The sequence below is a fragment of the Trichosurus vulpecula genome, chromosome 7 (assembly GCF_011100635.1).
Source record: "Trichosurus vulpecula isolate mTriVul1 chromosome 7, mTriVul1.pri, whole genome shotgun sequence".
Taxonomy (NCBI): Eukaryota; Metazoa; Chordata; class Mammalia; order Diprotodontia; family Phalangeridae; genus Trichosurus; species Trichosurus vulpecula.
The window spans coordinates 259,907,214-259,920,147 of NC_050579.1; positions in this window are offsets into that span (position 1 = coordinate 259,907,214).

The following is a 12,934-nucleotide window of genomic DNA, read 5'->3' on the forward strand; positions in this document are numbered from 1 at the left end:
ATGCGTACAAGCCTCTAAACTTTCACCAGATCAGAAGCCTGGTCTCTGCTAGATTAGAACTGGTTCTAATCAGTCACCTGACTTACATTCTGCTAAAGCTGGGGGAGATACTTTCAACTCTGTGGAAACAAAACTGCTCCCACTATTTCTCACTATTTCCTTCTCTTTTCTTTTACTCAAATTTTTGTTTCCACATATTTAATACTTCCTAACTCTCATCCTCGTATGAATTTTTTCCCTTAACCATCACGTCTTTAAGTAAATATGGGAAGGGGTAAAGGTTGATCGACACATTGACAAATCAAAGGGGGCAGTCCCCTTTATAAATACAGATACAGAGACCCAAAAGAAAACAATAATGCAATTGTCCCTTTAAGATTCAAAAGTCTCTTCTTATACAGCTGTCTGGCAGGGAACATCATCAATGAAGTTCTCTGGTCCTTGGTATTTGCTCCAGGCATCTCCAGCACAGCATCCCAGCATCTTCTTCTTCTTGTCTTCTTGTAGGAACCAGCTTTCTGTCCATGCTCCTACAAAAGTGACTTTAGCACAATTTTAAGTTACCATTTCTAATCCTTATACTCTGATCATTTTTACAAATTCAAAATTGGAACTTTGGCCAATTGTCATGTTTAAGAAATTCACATCAGAACCCAGTTCTTATACTTTTTTAATTAAGATTTTTTATTTTTAGTTTACAACACTCAGTTCCACCTGATTTTGAGTTCCAGATTTTCTTCCCCCGCTCCTTCCCCAAGACGGCATGGAATCTGATATATCTTCTACGTATAACTTCTCATGGAACTTATTTACACAATAGTCAAGTTGTAAAGAAGAATTATGACCAATGGGATGAATCATGAGAAAGAAGAAACAAAACCAAAGAAAAACAAAAACAAAAGAGAAAGAAAATAAAAGAAAAAAAAAAGGAGAGCAAACAGTGTGCCTCAATCTGCATTCAGACTCCATTGTTCTTTCTTTAGGTGTAGATAGCTCTCTCCATCATGAGTCCTTTGGAGTTGTCTTTGAACCTTGTATTGCTGAGAAGAGCGAAGTCTATCAAGGTTAGTTATCACAGAATCAATATATCTGTGGTTGTGTATAATGTTCTCCTAGTTCTGCTCCACTTACTCAGCGTTATATCATGTAGGTTTCAGTTTCCTATACTTTACATTAATTCCTCATTAATTCACCCACCATAAGGATGAGATTTCACTAAGGAATTAACAGCAGACTCTAGTACATACATAAATACATTAAATAATCAATTTCAACACAGTACATATAAAATCACAAAACAATTCCGACTCCTAGTCATGCCATGTTTCTTTTAAGGCATTTGCAAAATAAACCACAGGCCATTCTTCTTTTAACATTACTAATTGTAACAAAACTTTAGACAAGCATAATATTAACCAAATAACAAAATAACATTCTCGCAAGCCCTTGACCTAATTGTCTTCATACTATTACAAAGAATTAAAGGACCTTAACTTATACAGGAATATCCTATAGTAATCTAAGATGTTCTATAATCAATTATCTTAATGGATTTGTTACTGTGCTTATAAAACCTTCTGATTATAGAAATTTGACCTTAAGAGATTAGAGACTTAACTTACAGTAATGGAACAATATTTCCCTAACTTCATGTCAACTCCAGGCAAAAGTTATGTCAAACTGCAAACTGCATTGAGCCAGGCTTAAAGTCTGCCAGGAGACATCAGGCAAGGACTGAGAACCAAGAAATTCAGAATTAGGGAGGCCAAAGGTGGTAGGTGGGGCTGGCCAAATATAGGGCAGCTACAGCCAATGTGTTCCCCAGCCAGCAGGCAGGAAACAAAGGGGCAAATCCCCTATGTGAAAACTCAGGAATGAGTCTGAGCCCGGCAACACTTGAGGCCTCAGGGCCTCATCCCTTCCTAACAGGTCCCCTGGCTGCCACAGGATCAAATGATGACCCTTTCCTCTTGGCATTAAAATCCCTACCCCCCACCCAATTTCTCTCTGTGGCCTTAACCAGTCCCTAAGACATACCTCCAGCTCTCCAGGACCTCCCAGACTCCTCTCCCATCCATATACAGCACCTCCTCTGGGAAATCTTCCCTAGACCCAGCTCACCTCTCCACTGAATTCTCCCTTCGAATCTCTCCCCTCCTCCTAGCCTGCCCCTTCCTCTCTAACCTCTTACAGCACATTTAGGGTTCCAACTCCTTGAGAGAGAGGTGGAGCTATCTATCTCAGGAACAGAGGGCTGGACAGTCTGGAGTCAACTCTCTGATGCAGGGGAATCCCTGACCATAGACACCCTGTGAGCCTTTGTTGGCTTCCAGAGGTCATGTGAGAGAAGAGGTCCACTATAGGGTGCCTCCATAGAGGTATATTTTTAGGGAAGGGAGGAGGGTCCCTGAGACACACTGAGCCAAAACAAAACAAAACAAAACAACAAAACAAAACAAAAAAAAAAGGAATTTAAGGAATGTTAAGGAATCAGGTCAAGAGAGTCCCACCTCAGCACATGCAGAACAGTTGCCCTCTCAACCTGCAATTCATACCTGCAGTTCATACTTGCCCTCCACAGGGCTGCTGGCATCATGGATAAGTGGCTCAGACAGCCTTCCTTGATATTCATACCTGGAGTTCGACTCAGCAAAACAGCCAGTTAGCCATTAAGTCTTTGAATATCAAGTTCCAATAATCAGTTTTAGATATAACTATAATCTCACATTAGTTAAGGAACATCTCCAAAGTGAACCCTAAATAGCTTGCATGTACTTCCACCCTTGTTGCTCATAAAATCTTTCCATTAAGATCATAAGTAATTTCTCTAACAGATTTGCATCAGTTTACCAAGTTTTTCTATTCTCCTCTAAGTATGCTCAATTTGAAAGAATGAGATATACTTCAAGAATTGAACCATATAAATATGATAGGTTCAAACACTAACTTTATCTTACATTTTAGATCACGGAATGAATTCAAATCCAAACAGCCACATTTAACTTATCCCGTCAATGCAAAAAAATTCTACAACTTATCTCTTTCTAAGAAACTTACACTGAAATTCTTTTCCCCAAACTAAAAATGTCTCTGATTTAGTTCCAGTAATTACCCCATGTGTATTAACACCCAATCGCTCTTACATCACTTTGAAACATTTAAGGACCTTATTCCACATAGATAAACAGTAACTTTAAATTCCAGCCTTAGTCTATGGGATAATGATTCAACATTACATTTTTTGTCTTTATTTCTTTTTCCCTTTGTCTAATTATTCCCATTAATATTCAGAAAGAATGTTATCTTTCACATGACTATACAAGAGTACCGATTTAACCAATCATTTGATTGAAAGCAGTAAGATTTCATATTCTTGCATTAATCAAATTTTCCATTTTTTCTCATAAAACCTTCTAGGTCTTTGGATACCACAACTTCACTTCACAGTAGTAACAGATTCGGACAGATACCTTTCCTTTTATCACTATTTGTTTTCGTTACAGAGACCTGACATTAAAAAAAAAAAACAGTAGCATATCCACCTGTTCTCTCTCTCCAGTAACTAATGGCATCTCCCCCAGAGGGTTGGTTCTTTTACATCAGATGACAAGTTTCACTAATTGAAACTTTACTAAGACCCACATCTCAAATTCTAATCTTATCCGAAACCCAATCACTAGAAATCAGCTCTGAAGATTTTAAAAATCCAGGTTTGGAGGTGAGCTGGTTTTTTGATCCCTGCTGTTCTCTCTCTTTCAGTAGATCCCAGTAACTGCTGCCCCTCCCCTTTCCTTCTCTTCTACCAGGTTGAGAAGGTAAAGCTCTCCTTTCTTATCTAGACTTAGGGGAGGGAGAGTGGGGGAAGGGAGTTGAGAGACTGGTAAGGGCAGTGTTTCAAACCAGTCCCAAATTTTTAACCTGAAGGCATCCCAAAGTCTGCCTTTAAAAAATTTCCTGTCTCTCCCCCCATCCCATCCTGGGTCATAAAATTTCCTTGTCTACCTTATCTTCTGCCATCACCTCTCCTCAAAATAAACATATTTCCCAGACATCTGGTCCCACCCAGAGACTCATAAAATTCAAGACTTTACATAGGGTTGATAAGAATTTATGCCTAGATAATTCCAAAAAATCCTTGCTTTAGTTAACAGCCTCAATTCTTGATTAAGTACAATTCCTAATCTAACAACATCTAGATTATAAGAGGAATTGCTTTTCATAAATTTTCAAAGTATTATAACAACTAAATTCCTAGATATTACAAAGTGCCAAATTGTCACCAAACCCTTCTGTACATAATTGACAAAAATTACAAGAGGAGATCTCACAAAGTCTTTGTTAAAAATACTATAAGTGATAGCAAAGCAATTTTAACTGAAACTTCCTTTTAAATAAAGACCAAAGCTTGGAAGTTTATAATTTCTGCAATAATTCAATAACAGCTTTTTAACTCACTCATCATTTTTCTCTGACAGTACAATTCTTAACATTTAGGTAATAGAAATTGCTTTTTAACAATATATCTGATTATATGTTTAAAACTTGAAACAACTCATTTTCGATTTATGTGAATGCATTTCTAAGTCTCCTTACACAGGGAGTCATTCATCTCATCACCAACATGTGGAACAGTTTCAAATTATCACATTTTTGTCACACCCTCTTTAAAAGATCAACTCCTATATAACAAAATTCAGATACCATTTGTACCTCACAATGGTCTTTCAAATTTTACAACCTAAGAGAACTCTAAAAATACAATTTAGAAATAAGATGACCTCAACTACATTTCAAGATTATCACATACAGAAATTACTGATCCTATTATTTCTGGTATTTATATATTCCCTTAAATACATTTTCTTTATCTGTATATTCTCAGCACTGAACAGCTCTTCTTCTGAGCCAACGACTATATTTGCCTGGCCATAAGTGAATTCAGAGAAAAGAAAAGATTTTTATTTCATATCATTACTTGCTTTTATAATTCATCCAGATTTAAAGTTCCCGCTGTGACCCTCAATGGTCAGCTTTCACCAAACCTCACCTTAGGCATTCCAATTCCTTATTCATATTCTTGAGAGATTTTACAAAAAGATTTGAATTAACAAATGGCCTAAGGAATTTGAAGTTGCTGTGGCCACTTCCCTTCCAAGTAAAAAGCTTTGGACTCTTTAAAAAGTCAAGTCTTCTAAAGAAAGATGGGGCGACAGTGGTTCTTAAGAGCACATGGGTTTGCTACTCTCCTGCACCTCTCATCTTCATACACACTAATTCTTTGTACCAAGCTAAAATATTTTTAGTTTCCCCTCTGTTTGTCTGTCTCAGATAGCATGGAAGGGGGATCCTTTTCAGTTGCTAAAGAGAATTGACAAAGGTGAATTGAAGAGGAGCACAGGATTGTCAATAGTAAAAAAGATCATATCCCTAGGTGAATTACATTTGGGCCTGGCAGCCTTTTTGAGAACAAAGGAACCTGTCCTTTAGATATGCTAATTTTCAGACAGCTAGCTTAATTTCCTACCCCTAGTCACTAGTATATGGCTTCAAATCATAATTTTATATAATCTCTGTGGAAACAAAATTCAATCATACCTTACACAGGCAAAGCTTCTTTTATACTTATATAAATCAATATCCTTACCATACTCAGTACCCAGATTCAGTAAGACATTTCATTACTGACTAATCAGTCTTATTTTCTGATCAGGATACAAATTCTTTTAGTTTTTCTAGATAGGTGGGGCCAAGATGGCAACCAGAAAGCAGGGACTTGCATGAGCTCCCTACCAGGTCCCTCCAAAAACCTATAAAAAATGACTCTGAACAAATTCTAGAACTGCAGAACCCACAAAATAGCAGACGGAAGCAGGGATCCAGCCCAGGACAGCATGGATGGTCACTGGATGAGGTCTACCACTCTCGGAACGGCAGGACCAACCAGACCAGGAGCCAGGCAGAGTAGACCCTAGCACCCGGAATCAGTGAGCTGTGGCAGTTACCAGACCTCTCAACCCACAAACACCAAAGACAACAGAGAAGGTTAGTGGGAAAAGCTGAGGGGGACAAATGGAAGGAGTTTGAGGTTAGGCCACTGCCCTGGGGCAGCAGAGGTGGTGCAGCTACAGAACTACAGCTGCAGTTGCTTCTGGCCCCAGGCACACCTGGTGGGAAGAATTAAGTGGTGGATCAGAGCAGGAGTGCAAAGCCTGCTTAACATTTTTATCAGGTCCGGGTTGGCAGTTCTTGGGGAAGGAGGAGTGCTGGCGTGGCAGAGCTGGCTGTATAGAAATAGCTCTGAAAACAACAGGGCATCGCCTCGAGCTTGGAACAAAGTACTCTCTACTCTTCAAGCAGTCATACCCCGACGAAAATCGCAAGGGTCAAATAAGTTGGCTGGGAACATGGCCAGGCAGTGAAAACACACTCATATTCAGTCTCAGACTTTGGAATCTTTCTTGGGTGACAAAGAAGACCAAAACATACAGCCAGAAGAAGTCAACAAAGTCAAAGAGCCTACATCAAAAGCCTCCAAGAAAAACATGAAGTGGTCTCAGGCCATGGAAGAGCTCAAAAAGGATTTGGAAAAGCAAGTTAGAGAAGTAGAGGAAAAATTGGGAAGAGAAATGAGAATGATGAGAGAAAACCATGAAAAACAAGTCAATGACTTGCTAAAGGAGAATCAAAAAGTACGGAAAAAAATACCGAAGAAAACAACACCTTAAAAAATAGACTAACTCAAATGGCAAAAGAGCTCCAAAAAGCCAAGGAGGAGAAGAATGCCTTGAAAGGCAGAATTAGCCAAATGGAAAAGGAGGTCCAAAAGACCACTGAAAAAAAACACTACCTGAGAAATTAGATTGGAGCAAGTGGAAGCTAGTGACTTTAGGAGAAATTATAAAACAGAACCAAAGGAATGAAAAAGTGGAAGACTATGTGAAATATCTCATTGGTAAAACCACTGACCTAGAGAATAGATCCAGGAGAGATCATTTAAAAATTATTGGACTACCTGAAAGCCATGATCAAAAAAAGAGCCTAGATATCATCTTTCAAGAAATTATCAAGGAGAACTGCCCTGATATTCTAGAGCCAAAGGGTAAAATAGAAATTGAAAGAATCCACAGATCGCCTCCTCAAAAAGATCCCAAAAAGAAAACTCCTAGGAATATTGTTGCCAAATTCCAGAGCTCCCAGATCAAGGAGAAAATACTGCAAGCAGCCAGAAAGAAACAATTTGAATGTTGTGGAAACACAATCAGAATAACACAGGATCTAGCAGCTTCTACCTTAAGGGATTGAAGGGCTTGGAATATGATATTCCGGAGGTCAATGGAGCTAGGATTAAAACCAAGAATCACCTACCCAGCAAAGCTGAGTATCATGCACCAAGGCAAAATATGAATTTTCAACAAAATATAGGACTTTCAGGCTTTCTCAGTGAAAAGACCAGAGAGGAATAGAAAATTTGACTTTCAAACACAAGAATCAAGAAAAGCATGAAAAGGTAAATAAGAAAGAGAAATCCCAAGGGACTTACTAAAATTGAGCTGTTTTGTTTACATTCCTACTTGGAAAGATGATGTGTATGATTCATGAGACCTCAGTATTAGGGTAGCTGAAGGGAATATGCATATATATGTATATATGTGTGTGTATATATGTATATATACGGGTATGTATATGTACATATGTGTGTGTATGAATGTATGTATGTGTATTATGTGTGTGTATGTCTATATATATGTATATATATATCTATAGACAGAGGGCACAGGATGGGTTGAATATGAAAGGATGATATCTAAAAAAATAAAATCAAATTAAGGGATGAGAGAGGAATATACTGAGAGAGGGAGAAAGGGAGAGATTGAATGGGGTAAATTATCTCTCATAAAAGTGGCAAGAAAAAGCAGTTCTGTAGGAAGGGAAGGGGGGCAGGTGAGGGGGAATGAGTGAATCTTGCTATCATTGGATTTGACCTGAGGAGGGAATACCATACATACTCAATTGGGTATCTTACCCCACAGGAAAGAAGGAGGAAGAAGATAAAAAAGAGAGGATGATAGAAGGGAGGGCAGATAGGGGGAGGAGGTAATCAAAAACAAACCCTTTTGAAAAGGCACAGGGTCAAGGGAGAAAATTCAATAAAGGGGGATAGGTTAGGAAGGAGCAAAATACAGTTAGTCTTTCACAACATGAGTATTGTGGAAGGGTTTTACATAATGATACGCATGTGGCCTATGTTGAATTGCTTGCCTTCTTAGGGAGGGTGGGTGGGGAGGGAAGAAGGGAGAGAATTTGGAACTCAAAGTTTTAAAAACAGATGTTCAAAAACAAACAAAAAAAAGTTTTTGCATGCAACTAGGAAATAAGATACATAGGCAATGGGGTGTAGAAATTTATCTTGCCCTACAAGAAAGGAAGGGAAAAGGGGATTTGAGGGGGAGTGGGGTCACAGAAGGGAGGGCTGTCTGGCGAATGGGGAAACCAGAATATACACCATCTTGGGGAGAAATGGGGAGAAAATTTGTAATTCAAACTCTTGTGAAAATCAATGCTGAAAACTAAATATATTAAATAAATTTTTAAAAAAACCAAATTCTTTTAGTTTCAGCCCCTGACATGGACTAACTGCTGTTCCACCCCCACCCAAATCCACTATCCTTCTATTCTCCGTATTCTCACTCCAATTTCAATCTCTTTCTTTCCTAATCTTGACCCAAACTACCTCAAACACTTCAAATAAATGAAAAAAAATATTATACTCACCATGCTTCTTCTCCAGCTGCTTTTACCTTAAAATTTAAAGTTAAATGGCTAACAATTTAATCACATTGGCCAGATGCAAACCCCTGACTGCCTTTATCGACTCCTCAAATGGCTCATTTAAGCATGTGTACAAGCCTCTAACCTTTTACCCAGCCAGAAGTTTGGTCTCTGCTAGATCACTGCTCTGATTACAACTGGTTCTAGTAGTTACCTGACTTACATTCTCTTAAAAAAATTTTTTTTTAGATTTTTTATTTTTAGTTTACAACACTCAGTTCTGATGGGGTGCTTGTGCTTGGACCCTAATTCTAACATCACATTTCCCCTTAGCCTCTGCCTGGGTGCCTGTGCCTGTGGCAGAATTCCAATTTCAGAACACATCTAATTCTCAAACATATTCTTTCCCAGGCACCCTCTCTCTAGCTAAAGGGCAGGTGCCCCAAAATTATCTCTGCTTCTTCCTCAGTAAGCAACTATGCCCAATTATAGATTGATTCAGGATGCTGATAACTGACTGTACACTGAATCTAACATGTAGTCAAATGTGTACTCCCTTACATTAATCTTGTCTAACAAGACACATGATGGAATCCACCTGGATATTTTCAGTCAGCCGTGAACTTTTGGTGACTTAGTGACGTTTCACAGGCAAAACCACACCCCTGGGTAACACCCTGTGTTGGTAAGCAAAATGGGCTCTTAGCACTTAGTTCAACAAGTGCCCTTGAAGAGTTTGGTTTGTTTCCTTTGAGTAATTCAGTGTATTTCATTGAGCCTTACTAGGTGCTAAGCCCCAGGTCCAAACCCCTATTAGGTGTGGAACCTATGTGGGTGTGGATTGGTGACTGGGGTGGGGCCCAAGGTGGGGCTGGCTAAGGGGAGGTGCTAACTCCAGAGCCATGCCCATCTTGAGTCTTACTTGCTAAGCCCCAGGCTCTAACCCCTATTAGGTGTTAACCTAACCTATGTGGATGTGAACCTCCCAGGGTCCTAAGGGGAGGGGCCAACTCAAGAGCCAATCATAGCAGCCTAAGTTGTGGTCATTCAGATGACATTTGATGACGTCTGAAGCCCTATAAGAAGAGAGGACAGGGCCATTTGTGCAGGGCTCTCACTTGTGATGGTGCTGATGCAGAGACCCTGGGCAGCTGTAGCTAAGGAGCCCTCCAGCTTGCAACCCGGATGCTGGGACTTTGTTAAACTCTGGTAACTATGTATTGGGATTTGAATCAGACAAGGTCTGTCTGTTGATGTTTGTACTTTGTTTGTATTTTATTCTGAAGTTCAGGGTGCTGGCTTTTTCCCCTGAACTAAGTGAATGACATTTGTATGCTGAATTAAAAGTAAGCTTGTCAATCCCTTCACATAGCTTTCCTTAGTTAAGCAGATCAAAAGAACCTGTGCTTTTGCAGCATGCTGGCAGCTTTCAGGGTGCTGGCTGTTGGTGGATCTTACATCCCCACAGAAGCTGCTAGCTGGATTGTTGAAACACCCCCCTTTGGGCTATTTCCCTGTGAACTCTGGGTAAGATACCTGTGCAGTAGATACAAAAAGTGCATGTTCCTTTAAGAACTGACCAACCCTTAATCACGCCCTGACCACTCCCTAATCCCACCCCAAAACACCTAATTGACAGATTTCACCCCTAAATCTTGTACTTAAACTTTCCCTGTAGCCCTGTATGGTTGCAGGTTCCCTAAGAACTCTTGCCCACTTTATTTATGTAAAGCGTAATAAATCTTTGCCTCCTTGACTTAAAGAACGCTTGGGTCTGCGAATTCATTCCAGGTAGCCTGACCTTGGGAATTTTGGTTTGGGATTTCCACATCCCTAGGTTCATTTCTCCCTCTACAATTCCACAAGTTTTTGAGTTCCAAATTTTCTTCCCCTTCCTCTCCTTCCCCCCTCCCCCCAAGACAGCATGGAATCCAATATATGTTCTACATATGCCTTCACATTAAACTTATTTACATAATAGTCAAGTTGTAAAGAAGAATTATGACCAATGGAATGACTCATGAGAAAGAAGAAACAAAACCAAAGAAAAACAAATACAAGAGAAAAAAAAAGAACAGAAAAGAAAAGGAGAGCAAACAGTTTGCCTCAATCTGCATTCAGACTCCATAATTCTTTCTCTGGAGATAGATAGCTCTTTCCATCACAAGTCCTTAGGAGTTGTCTTTGAACCTTGTATTGCTGAGAAGAGCCAAGTCTAGCAAAGTTAGTTATCACAGAAGCAATATGCCTGTGGTTGTGTACAATGTTTTGCTGGTTCTGTTCCCCTCACTCAGCATCACATCATGTAAGTCTTTCCAGGTTATTATGAAGTCTGTATGTTCCCCATTTCTTATAGCACAATAGTATTCCATTACATTCATATACCACAACTTGTTCAGCCATTCCCCAATTGATGGGTTTCCCCTTGATTTCCAATTCTTTGCTACCACAAAAGAGCTGATATAAATTTTTTTTACATATGGATCCCTTTCCCACTTGTGGGATCTCTTTGGGATATAGCCCTAGAAGTGGTATTGCTGGGTCAAAGGGTATGCACATTTTTATAGCCCTTTGGGCATAGTTCCAAATTGCTCTCCAGAATGCAACTCCACCAACAATGTATTAATGTTTCAATTTTCCCATATCCTCTTCAGCATTTATCATTTTCCTGTTTTGTCATGTTAGCCAATCTGACAGGAGAGATGTGGTACCTAAGAGTTGTTTTGATTTGCATTTCTCTAATCAGGAGTGATTTAGAGCATTTTTTTCATATGACTGTAGATATCTTTAATTTCTTCTTCTGAAAACTGCCTGTTCATATCCTCTGACCATTTCTCAATTGGGGAATGACTTGTATTCCTACAAATTTGGCTCAGTTCCCTGTATATTTTAGATATGAGGACTTTATCAGAGACACTGGTTGTAAAGATTTTCTCCCAATTTTCTGCTTCCCTCCTAGTCTTTGTTGCATTGGCTTTGTTTATATAAAAAACTTCAATTTAACATAATCAAAACTATCCATTTTGCATTTTGTAATGCTCTCTATCTCTTGTTGGGTCATGAATTCTTCCCTTTCCTATAAATCTGATAGGTAAACTATTCCTTGCTCTCCCAAAATGCTTATAGTATCAGCCTTTATTCCTAAATCATGAACCCATTTTGACATTATTTTGGTATATGGTGTAAGATATTGGTCTATGCCCAGTTTCTGCCAAACCATTTTCCAATTTTCCCAGCAGTTTTTGTGAAATAGTGAATTCTTAGCCCAGATGCTGGATTCTTTGGGTTTATCAAAGAGAGGATTGCTATAGTTGTTTATTACCGCATCTTGTGTACCTAACCTATTCCACTGATCCACCACTCTGTTTCTTAGACAGTACCAAGTAGTTTTGATGACTGCTGCTTTATATAGTACAGTTTAATATCTGGTATGGCTAGGCTCCCTTTCCTAGCATTTCTTTCCATTAATTTCCTTGATACTCTGGACGAGGAATTTTGTTATTATTTTATCCAGCTCTGTAAAATAATTTTTGGTAGTTCGATTGGTATGGCACTGAGTAAGTAAATTAAATGACTTCCATTCTGCTAAAGCTGGGGGGAAGGGAGAGACACTTTCAACTCTGTGGAAACAAAACTGCTTCCACCATTTCTCACACAGATGAATTGAGTGGTCTCGTTGCTTGCTGCTTTTTAAGTGTGAAGTGTGTGAACCTATATGATCTCTGTGTGTATGTATATTAAAAGTACTGTCATGCTTCCCAAAATTAGTCGTTTGGAATGATGTAATTTGCCTAGGTTGTTTTTATGAAGTCTAAGTGTTGCAATCATTTTTTTTAAAGGGTACAGTTTGGGGCTGACATGGACATGGGCTCGGGGAAGATCGCTTTGGCAGCTGAGTGGGGGATGGGCTGGAGTGGGGAACGCCTAGTGGCAGGGGTGAACAATCGGCGGCTATAACTGTGATACCTGAGTAGCCAGCTATTGCTAAAAACCCTGCCCCCAGCCCCTAATCGCAAACTCCAGAGTGCTATAAAAAAACAGGCTGAGTTCCTGCCTTTTGGCGAGTTCCCTGGGCCCCTAAGATATTCCCATGGAATGTAAGCTAGTTACCAGGAAAGCCTAACGATCTTCCTTTATCTAACTGAGTTGGCTTGGAGACAACTTT